This window comes from Rhopalosiphum maidis, chromosome 3, assembly GCF_003676215.2.
Source record: "Rhopalosiphum maidis isolate BTI-1 chromosome 3, ASM367621v3, whole genome shotgun sequence".
NCBI classification, from domain to species: domain Eukaryota; kingdom Metazoa; phylum Arthropoda; class Insecta; order Hemiptera; family Aphididae; genus Rhopalosiphum; species Rhopalosiphum maidis.
The window spans coordinates 39965887-39988009 of NC_040879.1; the positions used below are offsets into that span (position 1 = coordinate 39965887).

Genomic DNA, 22123 nt, shown 5'->3' on the forward strand with positions numbered 1-22123 from the left:
ACGGGCACAATATATATTCCATATACTGCACTAGGACCAGGAGGCAGGTGAGACGACCGTTTAATACTTTTTCTAGTAAAATAAATTCCCAACTAATATCATGTATCACCTTGCTGCTGCAAAGGTGGTGGGTCGAAGTAGGATACGCTACCGATCAGTATTGATTGTCTCACAATCCTCTAAAACAATCGAAGTGCCCCCACGTCCGTTCTATACTAAGTCGTCAAAACGTCTCAAAACTAACGAGGAATTTTCGGACCCCACACACGCATTATATGTTGCATACTTGTATATGTTATATGCCTAATCGTATAATATTATATACTATATATGTGTGTATAATATTTACGCGAAAATATTATGTTTGCCGTTCAGAAAGCGTTTTACCTTTATAATAATAATGGCGATGCGCGCGCATGGTAAACACGACGAGGGACGGAATTTTTCTTATTTCTGGTCTTGTTTGTTTTTTCGTTTGTTTGCGTTCGAAAACGGCGGCTGACGGACGGGGACAGATTTGAGCGAACCGCAGTACGGACGAGGTTTTCATCGTGCAGACGCACACGCACGCGCAGTAAACGAGACGGCGACGGTAATACGGCACCGCGACGTACGAGCATTATATCTATATACGCGCTATAGTTGGGGAGAAATCCGACACCGGCCTCGGAGCTGGAACAAACGGCGGTGGCGGCGGTGGCGGATGTGGCGCGTTGCGCAGCAGAGGGACCGAGAATAATATTATTATATATTTTTTTTTATTATTATTAATATTTTTTGACGAGCATAATAATAATAATAATAATAGTAATGACGTAAATGCGTCGCTGCGGCGATTGAATTGACATCCGACCATATACCTACTACCGCCCTCCGACTGCAGCGGTCCACCGACCCCGCCAAAACCGTCGACAGTGAGCGACGAAGCGCAGGTTGGATAAGCTCAACGGTGACGAAGGGGCGGTGGCGATGTGGAGGTGCAATGAGAGTGTATACGGTGTGTACGTAATGCGTATAGGTAGCTGCCGAGGAGAAGGGCGAGGATACCGCAGCGGTAACAGTGGCGATTTATTATTCCAATTTTTTTTTTTTTACACCGACTGCGATTATTACATTAATAATATAATATATTATTATAATATCCGTTGCCACTGCGGCGGCCGCAATCGCCTGCCACGTCGCTGCCCGTAACGTTAATGACCACCGACGTGTGGCGGCCGAGTGGAAAATACCGACCGGTTGGAAATCAAGTGCAGTCTCGCAGTATTAACAGCATATTATATTATACATTATATTATATTGTACCTATATAAGATCAAAACTGTTTTTTTGATATGAGCGAGGGCCGAAAACCACCGGCAAAAGAAAAAAAATAATAAATACTCTATAGGTAAAGCCGTACAAAATAATACCTATAAAATATAGTTTTTTATAATATAGTTAGATGCTTACTAGTTCTGTGTAATTATAATGAAATATGTGTCTAACATGCAGTAGGTAACTACGTAAATATATAATAATAATGAAATCACATAATATATGAGTCGCACCGGGCCTGGTTTGTTGGCGGAATGGTGACAGGGTGTATGTACTTCCATCCACTTGCAATTTTTATTCATAGTTTCCCTGGATAATTTAATCGATTCCTTGGTATGCGATGGTTTTGGTATTCAGGCTTAAATGCTTTATATTATTTACGCTGCACAATTGAATGTTTACCTAAAGCTTTACTTTATGAGAAAAAATGATTTAAAACTGTTTGATTAAAATATATAAATAAATTATATAATTATATATATCAATATAGTACATTCACTATGATAATTGTTGTATACCTATTGCCTTACCGCTTTGTCAAAGTCTGATAATTTTTTTTCATTTTAATTAAAATATTTTTCTACACATATATATAAGTATTTGCGTACAATACTATATTTCAATTTTTTATACACCAAGGCATATTTAGATATATCATATATACAATAAAGTAATAATGATTTTGAAGAAAGAACGATTAAATAAAAATGTGAGAATATTTTCAATAATTGGCCTCTATTTTGTGGGAGGGAAGAGAAATTTAAGGTCTTATAAAACATTTGCACCCATTTATGTATTAAATAAAACTGAAATTGGGCTATTGACAAATCATGCGAAAGGGTTTCAAGCGAACTGGGTTCGGTCACAGCTGTGACATGTCAGAACCGCTATACGATGTAGCGGCTATTTAGCACGATAAATTATAATTTTATTATTATTACTTTTATAGTTATATTATGTAGCTATAATTATATATAAGTACATTTTCGTCTTACATTTGGTGGTGGTCGTGGGAATATAAAGTATTAGGTGCACTACCGAGTGGTTGTTTCTGCGAGAAAACAAAAATCGCGGAAACAACCGAAAAACAGAAAGGGTCATATTCTTTACCGTGGGCGCAGCGTCAGCCTACAGTAACAACGCTGGTGGCCGTAGTTGTTCCAGAAAAGGGTTAAATGGGTATATAACGCTGCGTGCCCGTCAATAATAATTATATTATTGTCGCCGTCGCCACCACCACCACGTGGGAAAAAATTAAAACATATTTTGTTCACACATACCTATTTCTTTAGAAATTCAGAAAGGGCAATTTTTTTAAGCGCATTTCTGGGAAACTATAATATCATACATACATCAAACGACCACAGCGCGCAATATATTATGATTACATACATAGGTACAAATATGACCGTTTGTCGCAATCATGTTGTACACGCACCGTTTGATATTATATAATATATTAATGACTTAACAATAATATAATATTATACCTACTCGTATTTTATTTTATTATGTAACGCAATTCATGATTTTCGCACGGACACTTCACATTTATCGGTTACTGAACATTTATGTTTTTATAATTGTCGTGTAATATGTGTTATGTACTTATGTATGTACCTGCAACGGTTTTATTTAACGGTTGAACTTAATACTACTACATTTGCGGTGAATGTTACCCATATATCTAATACGTAATTATACGATTTATTAAGGGCAATAAATAATGACCGCTATTGAGAGGTGGCCGTCCTATAGAGGTGACAATAAAATGGCATAACACTTGTTGAGCCCAAAAAACCTAACCGTTACATAGAAGTGACCGTTAATGGAAGTTTTACTGTAATTTATAAATGTTTGTATTGACGGACTAAATGGAATAACTGAATATAAGTGATAGCTATTTTAGCATATAAAGATACCTTGAGTAGGATTCATCTTTATACGAAGTATGCTAGACGGATGGATATTACAGTGTCCGCAGTGTCGACAAGAAAATATCGCGATGGTTCAAATTTCGTCATTGAGATTTGTGTGAACACCGTATATTTTTCAATCGACAAATCGTGATCAATTGAAACATATTATTGTTATTATCTATCTTTACACGTTCTCCGACTAAATAATAGTAATATTATGTATAATATTATATGACTATATATTATGCCCCAAAAGTCCCGTACCCTACCACCAATCAAGTATTTCTGCGAGATCGCGACACATTGCATCAATATTATACATCATATATACATAGTTTTGGATATCTTAGGGCGGTATGAGATACACTGTTTAATATACAATAATAATATTTTATATAATATACAGTATATACACTCACGAGTTGCGGGCAATCTCGGTACACATCATTATATTTTATTATATCCTATACACGAGTGTATAAACGCCATTAAATCAATTATCTATTGTAAGGACCCGCGTTCTATTGCGTAGTGCACGGTGCGTGTATATATAGTATAGTATAGTGTCAGTTACGCGTATTATGTAATATAGGTAGGTATATTATATAAAATATACTATACAATATTATATAGGTACGCACTTACACGCACGATGACAATATAACGTCGAAACACTACTCGTTTTTAGGGGCGATGATGCGCTGCTCGTCCCCTATCTGCAAGGGGTATATATAATATGCGGAGAAGACTACGCACGGACACAATAATAATAATGTAGGTACGTACATGTATAGCTGCTGTAATGTCATCGTCGACCGACGGAAACGCGCCACAGCTAAACACAGCTGTCGTGCAAATATTATTATCTCTGCGACGTTCGTCCGTCCATATACATTATACATAGACATATATATATATAATAGGTTGATATATACAGGGTGATTCACCAAGCATGCTCACCCTCATTTATTCCTTGAACAATGAATTTATTCAAATCTAATTTTTTAAACTTTTTTAAAAGTTCAAACGGCATGTTTTCAAATTCTAGATTTTTTTTTTTTTTGTATTACTTAAGTTATGACTTAAGGCAAATCAACTTTTTATTTTTTAAACTAAGATTTGCCTTTTTTACTGTAAATTACTTATTACCTAGGTAATAATTGATGATTGATGCACCTACCTAATTCAAAATTTGAATGAGCCGATTTCCAGTTATTAAAATGTTCATACTAAAAATTAAAGTCCTCGACAATAGTTTTATGAAAATATAAAATAGGCATGATAGTTGGATATAATATTTTAAATTCACTTATCACCATAGCTTTCACATCTTCCAAACTTTTGATCGCATGATGCGTGAACCTATCGTCCTTATAATTAGTAGGTATAATACACACAAAGTCAAAATTGCTCAAAAACTACTCGTTGGAAGTTGGAATCGTACGTCGACGTTTTCAGAAAAATTATCTGCCAAATATTGTCCAGTAGAAAAGTGGATTCTGGTTTGAAACACAGAAGCTTGCATCACCAAACGACACTCCTCGAGTTGTAAAAAAAATCTAAAGAATTTTAAAATACGGTCCTTAGAGATATTAAAAATGCCAAACATCGAATTTTGTATAACTGCATTATTGAAGAAATAAAGGGGGTGAACACGTTTGATGAATCACTCTGTTTAGGTATATCTATCTTTTAAACGCGCGCGAGCGCATCAACGACAATAGGACGAATGGTTGTATTTTGTTTGTTTCGGGTTCGGGTCGTCGACGCCGCTGTCATTACGGACGGACGGCTGCTGTGCTCGCACAGATAATAATAATGTCTTTATATACTCAGTGCATGTACAAACACACACACACACGAACGATATGATAATACAATATATATGTGTGTGTGTGTGTGTGTGATGGGGTGGTGATGGGTAACCTGCAGTATATTACTATACTCTCTGCCCACACCCGGCTCAGTCCTGCCATATATATATGGTGGTACCGCGGAAAAAAATAAATATAATATATTATAATAATATATGCGCGCGCGAGATCGAGTCGAGGGGTACTTCAGTGGCGGCGGCGGCTGCAGTGAATAGACGCGACAACAATGACCCTGGAGGAGACGAGTACTTACACGCACGTCGGTGATAGTACCAAAATAATATTAATAAAATTTATTATTATACACACACGCGCATTGTATACCTACGAGTATATTATTATGTTGTGCGCGAAGCGCGTTTACAAAAGAACCGGTGTGCCGTATGATTATTATCGTTGCAGTTGTCAGTGTTGATGTCGCTGATGCCGTCGACGCCGCGTCGCCGCCGACGTTTTCGTCGTAAAGGTTCGTGAAAATAACAACAATAATAATACATCGTATTTTATTACGATCGTATTTATACATAAGTTTATTATACGAATATTTTATGGAGGTATGTGTATTGGTAGGTACCCACTTTAACATGATGGTGTGTATGGTCAATGAGCACTGCAGGGCACGACGGTGGCGGCCCGTTCCCGAACACGTGGAGCGTTTTTACTGCAGACGAACACTAATCGATTCCGACCGATAACGCGAAACCAGCAGACTGTACACGGCAAGACACGCCGCGTCGTCGGACATGGGTCGCAGCGGAAAAGGAACCTTTTTTTCGGAACACGTTAGCGTTATTGAAAATAACAAATAATTATTATTGCCTATACATTATAGGTACCTGCTACTACGCATTATATGGCAATGCCGAGTGTCTGGCATTCATTTTCGGTGAAATTCAAAGATTTATTTTTCTCTCAGACGGCCAAAGTAAATTTCAAAATGTTTTCAGCGTGCCACAGGGCGGGCGTAATAGTGACGCTGATGAGAATTTAATATACAGATTATCTATGTTGACGTGCTGTATTTGTACAACTGTATAAGCCAACTAAAAGAAAACGAAGCGATCACGCTATACAGCGAACAGGCGTACATATAGTTACCACTTATGTGTCTTAAAGGTTGTGACAACATTAATGCTATTAAATTACCATCGTCGAGGTTCTACGGTTTGGATGTTTGAGTATTTGCTGCACTTCGAAGATCGACTAAATACTTACTTTAGTAATATTACCATATATTGAGATGATAGTCTACTGTTTCGTATTGAAATCGTGATCACGTAAACCTATATATTTAGGCGTAATATGTGCAATGTTTTCTATGTTATTTTATTATTTGACACTTATACTGTAAAATTAAGTTTTTATATTAATGTGAAAAAACACATACTATCTTAATTTATTTCTAAAGTATGAACCTTTATAGTAATAATGTCATATGCGTACAAACTTCAACTAAAATACAGCATATTCGATTTTACACCATAATATTAAAGTTTAATAATTATTAAACCATTATAATTATATGTATTCTCGTAAAATATCTAACCATTATCTTTAATAAAACCATTTTAAATAATTCGTAAATTGCAATATTATTGTTTTCCTTATCCTATCTATAGGTACGTCTTCTGAATATATTATATAAAATAAGTCCTAGGTTACTGATTAGTGATTCATAACCAACTTTCAGTAAAAATACCAAACTGATTCATTTGAAATTCTGAGGAAGTTTACTTATTATTATGTATAAATGCAATAAGAAAGCATTTTACAGAAGGGCCCTCGCTAATATTTAATTGAATTAATACTATACAGGTATTATACTATTTTAATTAACAATGTAACTAAATATTTAAAATGGTATAGGAGGTATACCTAGCAGTTAAAGCTGATAGCTAGATGAATACATCGAATTTAGTGGTAGATTACATATTGGATTAGTCCCAAAATAAGTAAATTAATAAGTTCACTGTTTAGTATTCTATATTAATAAATTTCAGGAACATAGATTGGGCTTGGGACGCTATACGCTGTACAGATTGCATATTATTATTATGCCAAACTAGCAAATCAGATGCGCAGTAAACGTCACCTCATCATCATTACGATATATTGTAGATAGCATACCATTGAACCTGTACTTACTAACACTACAATATATTATTTGTGCGAACGCGCGTGCGAACTGGCAATTACGAGAAGATGAGGAGGAAACAGTCGGGGACACGTGTAGTGAGACTGTAACGATTCGCCGATGCTGAGTTTCTGTGGAACGCCGCAGATGACTGATGATGAGACGACCTTGTCGCGCGCACGCGTGCCGCCGTCTTGTATGCACATGTCGTCGTTATTCAATTATGATGGTGATAGCTCATACGGAGACGGGAATCAAATTACGAAGCTAGAAAATTGGCGCGATGTGTATAATTCACCCATTATAATATGCGCTGTTATTCCTGCTGGTAAAATATAATAACACGTGTAAAAATTAAATTTGATTTATCTAATGTTAGAAAATATAAATTGTTTTCACACAAATATGGTCAAAACTGTGATTCGGGACGGGGGTAATATACACGCTGTATATACATCAAATTATGATTAGAGTCAACTATTGAGTTAAGTGACGATAAATATTTTCAAACCATTTCCATCCCAAACATCCATTAAACGTATGCCCATTGTTTGTATGACCCAAGTCGACGTAGTATTAAATTTAGATCCAACGACATCTAAAAAGTAAAAATAATATTCCCTATAAAATATTTTGACGAGGTACCTAATAATCGTCGTCATTGTTTTTTTTTATATAACAATACCGGCTATACCTGTACACAATTTTAAACTATTCTGTTCGATAACAAGATGTATATTGTAACAAAATTATGCTACGCGAAACCGGACGGCGAATAAACGAATTTATTATTTACGATTTATAGTTTATACGCACGTATATAATAGTTGTTTGATTAATGGGATAATAGGCGGTAGGAATAATGAGATGAGCCCATATTGACATATTGCATATTTGCACTGCTTTTTCGAGACGATCGCGAAAACGTGTTTATATGCCAATCGCTTTTGATATACCGCCACTACAAAAAAATTATGTATGATGTTATTATTTTTTTAGATGCATACATGCACTTTTGCTGCATTGGCACGATTGCAGTCGGCTCCGGTACCAATGCTGTCCGGTGGTTACAATATTATTATTTATTATAATAATAATATGTCACACACGTGCACCATGCATATCCAGACACACACACACACACATTTTTATATTATAATATTATCGACGAGACAAACGCTGCCGACGTACACGTGGTGTTTTGGTCCAGTGTCGACCAGCCGCCGCGAACACCTACGCACACACACACACAGTCGGTCGGCGACCCACGCTCACCGTGAACCGTGTGATAATATTATTGCGTACGGATTTTATTATAATAATATCGTCGCGTGTACAATAATTATTATATTTGCGGTTTATAAAAGCAAACGAAATCTGTTCGCTGTCTCTGCACCCGCGGCGGGGAGCTTATTGTATATCATTATAATATATACGATTATAGCGCTGCAAGATTAATCGAAAATGGTAGCAGCACTGGAAGACGTATTATAATAATATTGTTATTAAGAGAAGATAGCGACGACACCGCGGTGGTGATAGATGATGCGAAGATTATAGTTTTATAATAAAAACACGTATGTGTAAATAACCGCTGCGCATAAGGACGAATGTGAAACAATAAATTCAATTTGATTTTAATACCTGAAGTTCGACGATTTAATAAAAGATTTGACTAAAAATTAAAAAAAAAAATTTGGCATAATCGTAAATATTTTCTGATTGAAATTTTGATGACATTCAAACCTATATGTGTATGTTATAAACAAAAAATAAAAATAAAATTATTGTAACCAAATAAAAAAATACATTTTTGTCATTTTTCTAAAAATATTATAACCACAGAAACATTCCATTTTAATTTAATTTATCATTTTCTAAACACAATGAAATTTTCAAAATCTTTGTTATTCTATTTTTAAAAATTTTACACGAAATTTTGAAATTTTTTATTTATTTTTCTCTGTAAAATATAACATGTTAATAAACAGTTTTATACTTGTTAAAAAGCTTGACAATTTAAAACAAGATTCCGGATTAAAATATCAAACATATTTTATTTACTTTTATATATATTCGGCGTTATAAATATTCTCCAATCAGAAACTTTTTTGGTTTATAATAATTTATCATTGTAGAATATTCAAATTAAGAGAATTGGTGACAATCAGTGTAAACAGTTATTACATATTGATCGATCTAAAAATGCGATTAACAGTTTTGAAAACTGATTTGAGTTCGTTATTATGTCTACATGAGAATATGAGATCAATCAATCTGCTTTTCCAAATTTTAAATCTTAAATACTTTACATTTTGATTTGAATATTTTAAAACTTAAGAAGTTTCAAACGTTGAGTATTCTGATTAAATTCAAAAATCTTATAAAATGTGGATTTTTAAATAGACATCATAACGAATTCAGATGAGTTTACAAAATTTTAACTTATGTTTATACTGTATTCATGTATGTTTAAAATTTTCAATACATTTCGAAACCATATAATTGTATATTTATGTAGTTAATTAGTGTTTTTAAAATTGTTCGCAGCAATTTATAGTACCTATATCGGGCTATGCAGTTAAGTTGAAAAATAGAAAGCTATTGTATTTAAAGTTATATATTTAGAAGTCTATATCGCTTAAAATGTTGAAAAACCCTGTTGATCCTACAAACTATCTATTTAATTTAGATAATTTATTGATAACAATCAACGACGGTAATATTATATTATTAGGTATCGTCGGTATCGAGTAATAACTAATGAACCGTACTCGCAGCACCTCGGTCGTATTATATTATTTAGATTTTAGTAATTGGCATTTAATTTTATTCAAGTATGCTTAGATATTATTGTACATTAAAATAATATTAGTTTCGTCGTGGGTACAATTTCCGTGTTAATGTTATAATATAGTATTATTCTAATAACTGTATAATATATACGCGGGCTTATAATTTATAATTTTTTATTAAACCTTACCGCTTGGGGGGAACCGCCGACGACGATACCTGCAACCCTTTGTGCGCGCGGGTCGCGGGGAGTGCTCGGGCGCAAGCGCACTTCGCGCACGCTGCTACCACTATCGAGGCTGCCCTGCCACTCCAGTCCTCTCCGCCCATAGGTTACTAGCCGTGCGTTGCCGACGACTGCTACTCGCGGTAGTAGTATTCGAGACGTCGTCGTAAACCGCTCCGCATCCGCGTGAACGTACACACTCGCGTTCGCGCGCGAATTTTTCTCGTCGTGCCCGCCCTACGCGCAATAGGTAGGTACGGTACTGCGCGATCGTTATTTTTGTTTTTACATAAGGACGACCTTTGTGATATATCATATTTTAATCGTGTCGACGGAACCGTTGTGCCACCGAAAAAATGTACTTATTATAATAAATCGCGTTCGTTGTGATCCATTTAACGCGTTAATATACACATATATATTATATCGTTCGATAGTGACAGAAAGTGATAATAATATCATCTGCAGAAGCGTCGACGAAGACAACCGAACTCGCGGTTCGTCTCTCCCAACAGCAACAGCGCCGGCAGAGAAGACTGCTCTTGTAGCAGTACCTATACTTATATTCACCGGCACAGACCATCGATCACTGCAATTATTCAAAGCTACTGGGTGGTACGTATATAATTACCTACCTCATCGAGCATATGATAATATAATATGATATTATACACACTATACCTATTTTACTTATAATTAGTTATAATAGTATTATTGTATTCATTTAGTTATTAATATATGACTGATTAATTAATTATTAATCGATTATGGTGACGAACAATGAAATGTCGCAGGCAACTCCAATGGGAAATTATATTATAATATTTTGATAAGAAATAATAGTTTTAAAGCACAAGATGTGTACAATAAATTGTTAGGAATCGATCGAGTATAGAGTGAAGTATATAGTGCTGGAATAACGTTTGAGAGAAAATACGCATCGGCTACACGACATGCGTGTACAACCCGATGTGTACTATGTATGATATGGTTAAACGTTATTTCGGAGCGACGCGGCGCTGCAGCCGTACGGCGAAACAATACGATAAAAATGAAATATATACGCAAACCCCCACACCCTTTACCCACGACTATCCAACAACATCGTCCCTCCGATGAGATATTATATTATAGGGACGAGCGGTTATTTTTTTTCGTGTGTCGTACATTGTTCGATTTGCATAATTGTTTATGTACCGCGGTTTAAAGTTGTTGTTTCTAACGCATACAACTAGGGCAAATATCGATGGATTGCAAGTATTTTAATACTATGGCAGTCTAATTGAGCAGCTATCACATAAAGTTCATTAAAATTTGAATTTAAGTCAGGAGCTGTTTATAATAACGTGTTACCGAGTATCGCCACCAGGATTTTTTTTATTTGTTTCGAATTGGACTTTGATACGTTCGAATATCTTATTATTATTATGATTTGGAACCTGTAATTCCTTAGCATGCAATCTGCGGCTGTTCAGAATATGCGTCAATATCATGACCCATAAAATATAAATTAATTAAAGCTAATTACTAGATACTTAAGTTTTTTTTATTGTCGTGTGTTATTGGATATAATTAAATAATACCTACGTTATATTTGTATTTATAATAATAATTATTATTTAATGCAGAATTATTATGTATTAATGAAGTAAATTTAAGACTTACTATGTTTTTAATGTCTACTAGTCTACTAATACCCATTACATTTGTTTAGTAAAATATATTTAGTATTATTTTGTACTATCGCATGTTTTTATTTTATTTTAACTAGTACAGCTCTTTTAAAATCATGATTTCTCAATTATTTGAAAAAATGTTTCATTTACACAAAAAGATTCTGGACCCCTAATTCATATTATATTCCTAATAATTAATAAATAATAATACGCCACTAATTCGTAACAATAATACTATTACAACTTATATACTTACCACGTATTATTATAATATAGTGACGGTAACTTAATTCCCCTTAATCTGAGCTAGTCTTTGTTACCCATTAGTTGTTTTCTATTAAAATTGTTGTGCGTTCCTTGTGCGTTTAGCTTAAAAAAAATTGTTTGAATCTTTGAATAGGTGCGATCAAAATAAAAACTCATCTTAACTAATTAACCATTTAAAAAAATATTCTTTCATATACATACATACTTAATAAACATAGTACATGGATAGTACAACATAATATATGCCAAAGTGTAGTACTTCCAATCTTCAAACACCTTAACGCATTTTTATTATTAAAAAAGCTGAAAGTTTCTCTTTATTTCTTACGACTTTTCTTATGAATTATTCTAGAATTTTATTTTTACGAATAACTAGTATAATTTATAATAAAATAGTACATCAATTTAAGATAGTAGTAATACCATATTTTTTTACATATTTATATGAAATATATATTTACAATATATGTATATTTTAATTATGACATTTTTAATGAAACATAATTGTCGCAACATTGTTACGTGGGATCGTGAAATAATAATTTATTGACTTTTATTAGCTTATGAGTCACTCATGATGTTATACTCGTTAGTGCCTACCTATATTTGTTTAATTACATTTAACATGTAGACAAGATAAAAAAAAGTATGTTTGCATGTGTACACTGTACATATTATTCACTGCAGTTTGGTTGTTTATAATAAAATGGAGTTTTTTTTTAATTTTTATTATTAATCATAAAAACTTACAAGGATTATAATAAGATCCGATGAACGCACGTAAGGTTTGTGGGGAAAAATTAAATCTAGTACAAAAAACTTCAAATACATTTTTAATTTTCAATTATGTATCTACTTGATTTTTTTTCTTAAAATTAAAACCATCAACTAATGGATGTACAAGTTATGTTATTTATTTTAGTTTTTAACTTTGATTATAAATACATCATTTCTAAAACACGGGTTTATTTTTGTTTTAATAGGTATAACAAAATGTATAAATAGTTAATGCATGCATTTACTTATTAAATATCTATGAATACCTAATATTTGGGGGCCCACACAAATTATAGGCTGTTAAAGGAATTATCAGCTATATTCGTGATACATGTACATGCAGTACATAAGTAGACTATTTCATGAAAATTACCATCACTGGAGTATTTTTTATAGTTAATGTTAATTAAATTTATAATAATGTATAAATTAAATAAATTATAAAATTCATATAATTTATCAACGCAATATTTATTTCTAACCGTGACAATAAATCATGAGAATAAAATATTTACGGTTGATATAATACGAAAAAACTGCTAAAAAATGTCTAAAGTACGAAATAATGTACAATTGTACAAATTATGTGTATTTAATAATAAACAACAAACGGTAGACCCCTCAGCATTTAACTTCGGTGTACTGATTTTTAGTGTTTCATCGTCCATATAACGCGGTGTTGCTTATGCGACGCATCTCGGTATTTACGACGTCGGTTATGTAACATATTATTATGATAATATTATAGCATAATGATGTACGTATCGAGTCATCCGTGCATTTAAATAACATTTTTTATTATACACACTTGAAATGCAAGCAAACTTAATATATTAATATATTATACACGAGTTAGATATGTTATACTCGTGTGGGGCCTCTCGTACGATAGTCTCTGCAGACCAGACTACACGTTCAGGAAAGTTTGGTGAGCGCTAGACTTTTTCATAGTGTCATCACACACACAAACTGTATATATTATATTATGTACATAGGGTGATTCATCAAAAATGTTCACCCCCTTTATTTCTTCAATAACGCAGTTTTTCAAAATTAGATTTTTGCAATTTTTAAATATACATTAAGGCCATATTTTTAAATTCTTTAATTTTGTTATACTACTTAAGAAATATTCTATGGACATTTTACTAACTTTTCTAATTTCTTTTTAAGAAGAACCTCAGTTTTCTACAATAAATTATTTACCAAATAATTTTTCTGAAAATGTTGGCGCATCATGATTTTGCAAAATAAAAATTCGAGCGAATATAATTTTGAGTTATTTAACTTTGGTACTAAGGCTACTGTAAGTCCTAAGGCTCTATGTTGATTTAAAATGTTTAGTATTCCACAATAATTTATCAATATTTATAATTTATAAAAATGGTCTAAGTATAAATACTAGATCTAATATTACATCTTCATTTTAGTAGATATTTTCTTTTTTAAATTTTCCTATTTAACTTTTACTATATAGTATAAATATCTGATTAATTAAGAAACTACTCGTTTTAATTTCGAATTAGGTACATATTAAAATGTTTAACAATATAATAGATCAATTAAAAAAGGATGTTTTATAATTGTAAAAACAAACTTTGTATCGCTACAAGACACGCTCCTTATGTATATAGTACAAGAGGTATTGCGACGCATATATAGGTATTATTTAAAAATCCAAAAATCAGAATTTTAATAAATAAACTATTTGATAAAAGAATGGGGGCGAACATGCTTGGTGAATCACTCTGTATAATATATTAAAATATATTATACTGTTCTTCCGTCGTCGTCGTACTACAACAGCAACAGCAATAATAATAATAACCACATAATACGCGTATTTTATTCGGTCGTTTGTGTTTCTCGAGCTCGCGAGCTCGTGTGTATTATGGCTGCAGTGACAGTCGCCCAGCGTATATATAATGTATATTATTATCGTATACATATAGGTATACGCGCGCAGTCGGCCGCGGCCCGTTATCGGCGCAAGAGATCTCGTCGCCGCGTCATCTCGCCACCACCGGACACCGCCATAGTGCGCCTATACCGTCGTCGTCGGCCGGGGCAACCGCGCGTGCCCCGCGCACACATAAATATATTATAATAATATATATAACGTACACGCGCGCGCGGGCTTATATCGAGTCGTTTACACGCGTGTATATATGTCGTAAGTATACATATTATATATTATGTGTGCATAATATAATATATATATATATACATGTGTACACATATACCTACACACAAACAATCCTTACTTACAAGTATATATATATTATTATGTGTATATGTGTGTAATATGTATGATAATATTTATACACAACGGCTCACGGCAGACACGCGGGTCGCAATATATTATCACGACAATAACGTATAAGCGCGTGTTGTGTGTGTGTGTGGAGGTAATATCGCCGTCTGTAGCGCGCGTGCGTTTAAATCTCTCCACGTAGGTACACGCCGTCGTCCATTCCACCGCAGTCGTCGCGGTTTTTACTTTTTACCCCGTTCTGTCGTCTACGTGTATTATATACGAGCCATAAAACTATATGTACCTATATATGATGTAGTCGCGCGAAATCGTCATAAATTAAAACGATATTATTCGCAGCAATATCGCGGTGAATTGCACATATCGTGTATATATATAAATATATATATATAGATACTACGATTATTATTATATTTTATGTTCTTACCGTTGTATAATTTATAGTATACCCGTGCAACGTATATTATAATATGATTAATATGTATTGAAAATGAATATGTCGCGGGCGTTCGAACAGCACAATTGCTGTGACTCGACATCGCGAGATTCAACATAAAAGCCGCGGTCGTCAACAACTGCTGGACGTCCACAATATAGGTATGATAGATATAAGGTACCTATATCCTTTGTATTTTAACATAAAAAAATAAGCGTGCAATTTTTTTTTTCGTTGTTGCTCTCCAGTGATAGGTTCATAATAATATTAATAATAATAATATGGTAAAATCTACCTATATACTCGTGACGCGTTATAATAATATATAATATTATTACATAATTTATATATTATTATACATGTCTTGCGGTCGTTACGATAGTTCCACTTCTATATCGCGTGCAGCACCAGCCATCGTCGTCTATATACGAAATAGTATACGCAGTTGGCGATATCGATTTCTGTGTACACATACGCGATGCAGCGCGCGCGGACGCACCGACGGGTTAAGTTACTGTGAAAATCGTCGATCGTGTGAGCTGTACTATAACCTATAAAGCGTTGTACGCACTGCACAGTGATCGCGTTGCGCCGTGCCGGTTTCGCGTTACCAGCGTTGTGGTCCGCCTCGACGCGGCAGGTAAAAGTGCGGTGATGTTCGTGTCGCAACGCGACGGTTAGAACTTTCAAAGCGCACGCCGCGTCTGCGGTGGTGTTGACGTGAGGTTTGTTTTTTTTGTCGGGTGTGGAGGGAGCGTCCGGATCTGGATCGGCGACGATCCGTGACGGCGACGCGGTGATGCGAATCGCGTGTCGTGCAGTGGGCCGGCCGACCGAAGAAGGGACGAGCTATATATATAATATATATATACCGTTATAATAGCGCGTGTAAGTACTTATTGTCAAAATGGCCGCGGCTACTGATGGCGGATCACATGCAAACAACGATACATACGTGTATATATATATTATTAACTGTATCGAGTAATTTCAGACAAATGTATATAACATTGTCAACGTTGATTTCTAAAAAAATAATTAACTAAACATGTATATAGTATAGGTATGTATATATATATCGATAGATACGTGTACTTATATTATAGCATGGGTCACCAAATGGAGGCCCGCCAACAAAGAATAAATAACACATATTACGACTACATTATAATATGTGTTATTATTGTAAATTATGATTTTTGTTAAATATTATTGGTTTTTAAATAATGTAAATATATACTTGGAATTTTAAAGGCCCACGAAACATTTTCAGATTCCTAATGTGGCCCTTCAAAAATATTAATTGGGGACCCCTGAATTATAGTGTAGCTATAGTAGCTACCTATACTGACTATAATAATTAAGTTATGAGAAATACCTGCTGGTCTTCTCATTTTGGTTCAATAAACTTCTTTCCTGCTTAAACAATCATTTCCGTACTCCACGCCTCTTCGTTATAATATATCCAATTTCACAAAATTAAGAAACATAAACTACCTATCTGTGTAAACTCTTCATTGAACCAATTTTGACCTTTCAGGTATGCCCAGACACGCCTTGCGATTTTTTACGGGCTGAAGTGCCCAATGCTTCACTCAAATTACTTATATAATATAAATATATTTAAATTACCAAAGTCAATTTTAGATTATATTTTTAAGTAAATTAAAAACATTTGTAACGAGTTAATTGAAACTAATTGCGTTCAATGTTTTACTTGTGATTATTAAAATAGCATTATTAATTTTTTTCTTATTTTATTTTATTTTAAGTTTTAAGTAAACCTGTCATGAATATACTCGCCTACTCGTCAGCAACGATGTGTGATGTGTGTGTATATATAACTTATATTTTTCTAATATATGTGTATTATAAAACAACATTAAGTTTCAAAAAATTTAACAGTTTAAATATAGATGAGGACCAATAATGATATATTATGACCACTTTCTACTTTTAAAAGTCTGCGCACGCCTAATTTTTGACATAATGCTTTATCAAGTTATTATGGAGATGTGCGAACATTTCAAACGCCAACTGTATTTAATGTTTTTAATCTAAATCTTTTATTTGAGCGACTTTTTACGCGCTTATCAAATCATTTAGTATATAATGATCTTATTGTATTTCCAATTCATTATGCAGTAACTACAATAAGCGTATAATAATTAAAAACTATACAAATAATAAAATAACAAAAATTAAACAAATTTCATAATTAAAGAAGGGTCTTGCATCAACTAAAAAGTAAAAACTAAAAAAGACGATGGTATCGCGCGTTACCGGCTTACTTAATAGTACCCATAGTTATATATTATTAAATAAAAATATAATTTAAATTTTAAATTACTATCCAAGTAACTTATTTTATCTTACAAATTTTTAATTAAAAATAATTGTTATAAACTCTAAGATCTTCTAATATGAGGATTGTTCATGATCATGATACGTCATATACAATTATGTCCTTTTTCTTATTTTAGGTATATATTATTATATCATTTTATCATCACTTACTGTATTCAATATATTTTTATGTTATAGATTTTGTAATAAGAAATTTAAGATTATAAATAAAACAACTTAAGAGGACGTCACAACACCCACTCATTTATAGCTATACATTTTATAATTAATCAAAAATATGCCAAACTTATTAGCTTTATTATAGAACATAATATTAGTTTATTATTGAAACATGATTTGTGTTCTCTCTTTGGCTTTGTGTAATGTTTTAAATTTTAAGCGAGTTTATTTAAACTTTAATATTTGACATACTCATAATTCGCTTATTAAAAATTTAAATATCGTAGAAAACAATAATAGAATACATATAATATTTTTACCTTTAAGTTTGATAATTAGTCGCGCTCTGTAATGTTAAAGCAAACAACACGCGTGGTATCCTTTAATACGTAACTCTGTATAGGTATTAGGTACATAATAAAATATAGTAATTTATTGAATATGTATGCTTGATACAAATAAATTCGGCAAGTATATCAATCGATGATGGCGTGGCTTCGGCGGCGTAGGCGTATTGAGACCACCACCCTGACCCCCACGATTTCTCCATATCAACCCCTCAATATGTGTTTAAGGAGCTTGTGTCGAAAACATAAGCTTATAATGTAATGTGACGGCAGTATATTAAGAGAAACAACTTTTTGAACTTTTATTGGCATTCAATCGAGCTGCTCATAGTTGCTAAGTAGACACGGCATATAAAATTTAATCAATACATAAATACATAGGAATAAAGTAAAATTTATAGTATTTGTTATGTTATATAAATAAATTCGATACGCACCTAAATAATACAGTTAGTGATATTATGTTAAATTTTAGATAGGTATTTAATAACTTAGTATTTTTTGAGTTTTAAAATATAAGTAAATATAGTATAAAATTGTATACATACATTGTATGATATTAATTATTAAATCTCAATAATATGTTATAACTTATAAAATGTATCTAAATATTTAGGAATTTCTTACTAATATATTACTCACAAGTCATAACATATTAGGTAATCATACAGTTATGATGCACTCACAATCTTTTTTTGGCCAAAAGATTACAATTTATACACACGCAAAACACGTATACTATAAACCAGTATTTTTCAAACTGGTGTATCGTGAAAATTATTACTAATTATGAAGATTCAAAGATACTCATATGTTATTTTATACTGTATACACATAAACCATGTAAATTATAAGGGGCTATTACCATTTTATCAACCACAGCAGAAAACAAGCACACACTTCGCAAACGACTCATTATTAAAAATGCATTTGTAAAATTATATTAATTAATAATTATAAACATATAGACTTAATAAAACAATGAGTAAAAAAGTAATAAATAAACTTTTATATTTTAGAACTACTTGTATTGATCCTATAAAAGTGAAACTATGTAGGTCACAATCGATTTTCAGGGAGAAATTTGGGTCCTTAAAAGATTGAAAACCGCATATTGCTATAAGCAATAATAATTTATCAAGATACTAATAAATGAATATGTGGCTTACTCTAAACCAATCGTCTTTAGTATGGATATATAATATACTATTATTTAATTATAATACCTTCTGGTATTTATACTTAATTTTAAGATACAAATAATTGAAGATAATATATTAAGATTTATATTGAGAATAACAGTCGCTTAAAATATAACAACATACTTAAAATATTGACAACAAAATAATTAAATTTTACCATTCAAGGATATTATTGTATAATAAATATAACAATTATATTAATATAATCGTAGGTTTCTATGACTCAAATATTGTGGTCCCATTTGTTTACTATTATAGAATCCATAAACCTACATACGACATATTACTATTATAATATACTTACACCGGAATTTCGGTTAGTACAATTAAATTTTTTGGGCCCATTCTGCATTTCATTATATTCGTATTAAGGTTAGGTATAAGGTACTACAGTCAGCCATGTTACAACTGTTACAAGTAGAAAAACATAGAAAAATTGATATAACAATATTTTTGAGTAAATAATATGTGACAACTGACAAGTACCTTCTAAATTAAAGTAGGTAACCGTTACCTACTGCCGAGGTGTATTACTATACTAATGAATACGAGTCTAATCTGTAAGTAACAGCAAATGTTTAAATGAATATCGCAGTCAGTACTTTCCGAGATACTTCAAAACGATATAAAAGACTTATCGTGTGACAAGATTGTAGGATATAGGTTGGACGGATTTTAATTTTCAAAGTAAACTTTGTTTTATAAGATTTCTATGTTTCGATCGAAGAGAATTATAATCCACTAAAATTTTATGTTATAATTCACTTATAATTAAAATATAAACATGCCATTATTTTGTTCTACCGAATAAAGAAATGGGTGCAACCTCCATCAGCGAACTAGTTCCACTTGCTCATATTTGTAACCTATGTTTTTTTTTTTAATTCAGTAAAGGTCTGCAAAGGTCGTTACTAGTATTATTGTAAGTAATTTGCGAATTTTAGCCTTTTTAAAATGTTGTTTATCTTTTGCCTCACGCAATAGCACGTTACACGGGATTCTTATTTATAAATATTTATAAAAACAAAAATAAATAACCCAACACTTATCATAATATATGTGTATGGACCGTCATTTTATTATTTATACTTAGTACCAAATACGAAAATTTATTTAGTTAGGACTGTATAATATTATTAATAAGTAATAACTTATATATGTAATAATGGTCGTTTACTAATAGAGACACAAAAACGGTGTAATGATAAATGTATTAATATGTCTACAATACTATAGTAGGTATGTAGTATGTACATTGTATAAAATACATCAACATTATTGAAATAATAAATATAAAATAGTATACACGATGCAGTCGTTGAACGACAAACCGGGCGTGGCACTTTATAGTTTATGTGATTATAATGACCGGTCGTGCCACGATATCGTAATGCCACCGGTGAAACGAGGCGGTAATTAAAATAAAACCGTCGGGTTCACACTATACACCGTGTCGAGCCGTCATGTTCCTTAGTACCTAATACCTGTACTTATGGGTATCAAAATATTGGTAATACGCGTTACCAACAAGTCGATTTGGCGATGTAATGCGAATCAGGCTTTTGACGCCACGATGTTATTATATCATTTGGACGGAGGTCATGGCGTATTGCATTTTTTTTTTATCATTTATTTTGTACCGCGAATCGCTGCGGTTTTGCAAGATTATAATTACGTCGGTGGATTGATCGTTTTCCTAATTCTTTTCCAGTTTGTTTTTGTCACGTATATACGTAGGTATATTATGATCGACGGCGTGATCTGCAACGCACGGGGAACGGGGGAAAAAAAATACTAAAAAACAAATGACTACGACAGAAATGATAAATAAATAAAAATAATAATAATGTAAAACCGTACTGTTCGACGTGTGTTTATCTGGTTTTTTTCCACCGCACCGGGGAAGTCTTAACCTACACGCCGCAGACTATATCACAACAAAACGCGCGCTTCATGACCTGCGGGATGGCATGGCGGCGTAGAATAAAATACAACAACGGACAAAAAACACACACACACGTAATACGCACCGACTGGGCAGTCGAACGTCAGGAATTTATTATTATTATTATTATTATTTCTATCATCGTTATTATTATTATTATTACGCGCGTTTAATGCGTAAAAGACAAAACGAAAAAATTAAATTAAAATAAAAAAAATACGACCGAATGCGACGACCACGAAAAACCCGGTTCGACGACGCGTGTCACCTACCCGCCCCGCCGAGGTCCGGGTCGGTGATGTATGCGCACCGATAACATCATCATCGTTGTCGCGGCGGCGTGTGTGGGCCCCGTCGCCCGTCTCGGCGGCGGCGGCGGCGGCCGTGTCACGCTTTTTTTTCCATTCGT

General features: G+C 33.0%; 1 protein-coding gene across 3 annotated transcripts in view; it reads left to right on the forward strand.

The window, feature by feature from the left end:
* Window positions 1-10393: 10393 nt before the first annotated feature.
* LOC113552249 (developmental protein eyes absent-like) overlaps window positions 10394-22123 on the forward strand; it is a 29019-nt gene continuing 17289 nt past the window's right edge. For all 3 annotated transcript variants that reach the window (XM_026955022.1, XM_026955023.1, XM_026955024.1), the window contains exon 1: window positions 10394-10878. The gene's annotated coding sequence lies outside the window, so the exon portion shown is untranslated. The remainder of the gene's footprint in view (window positions 10879-22123) is intronic.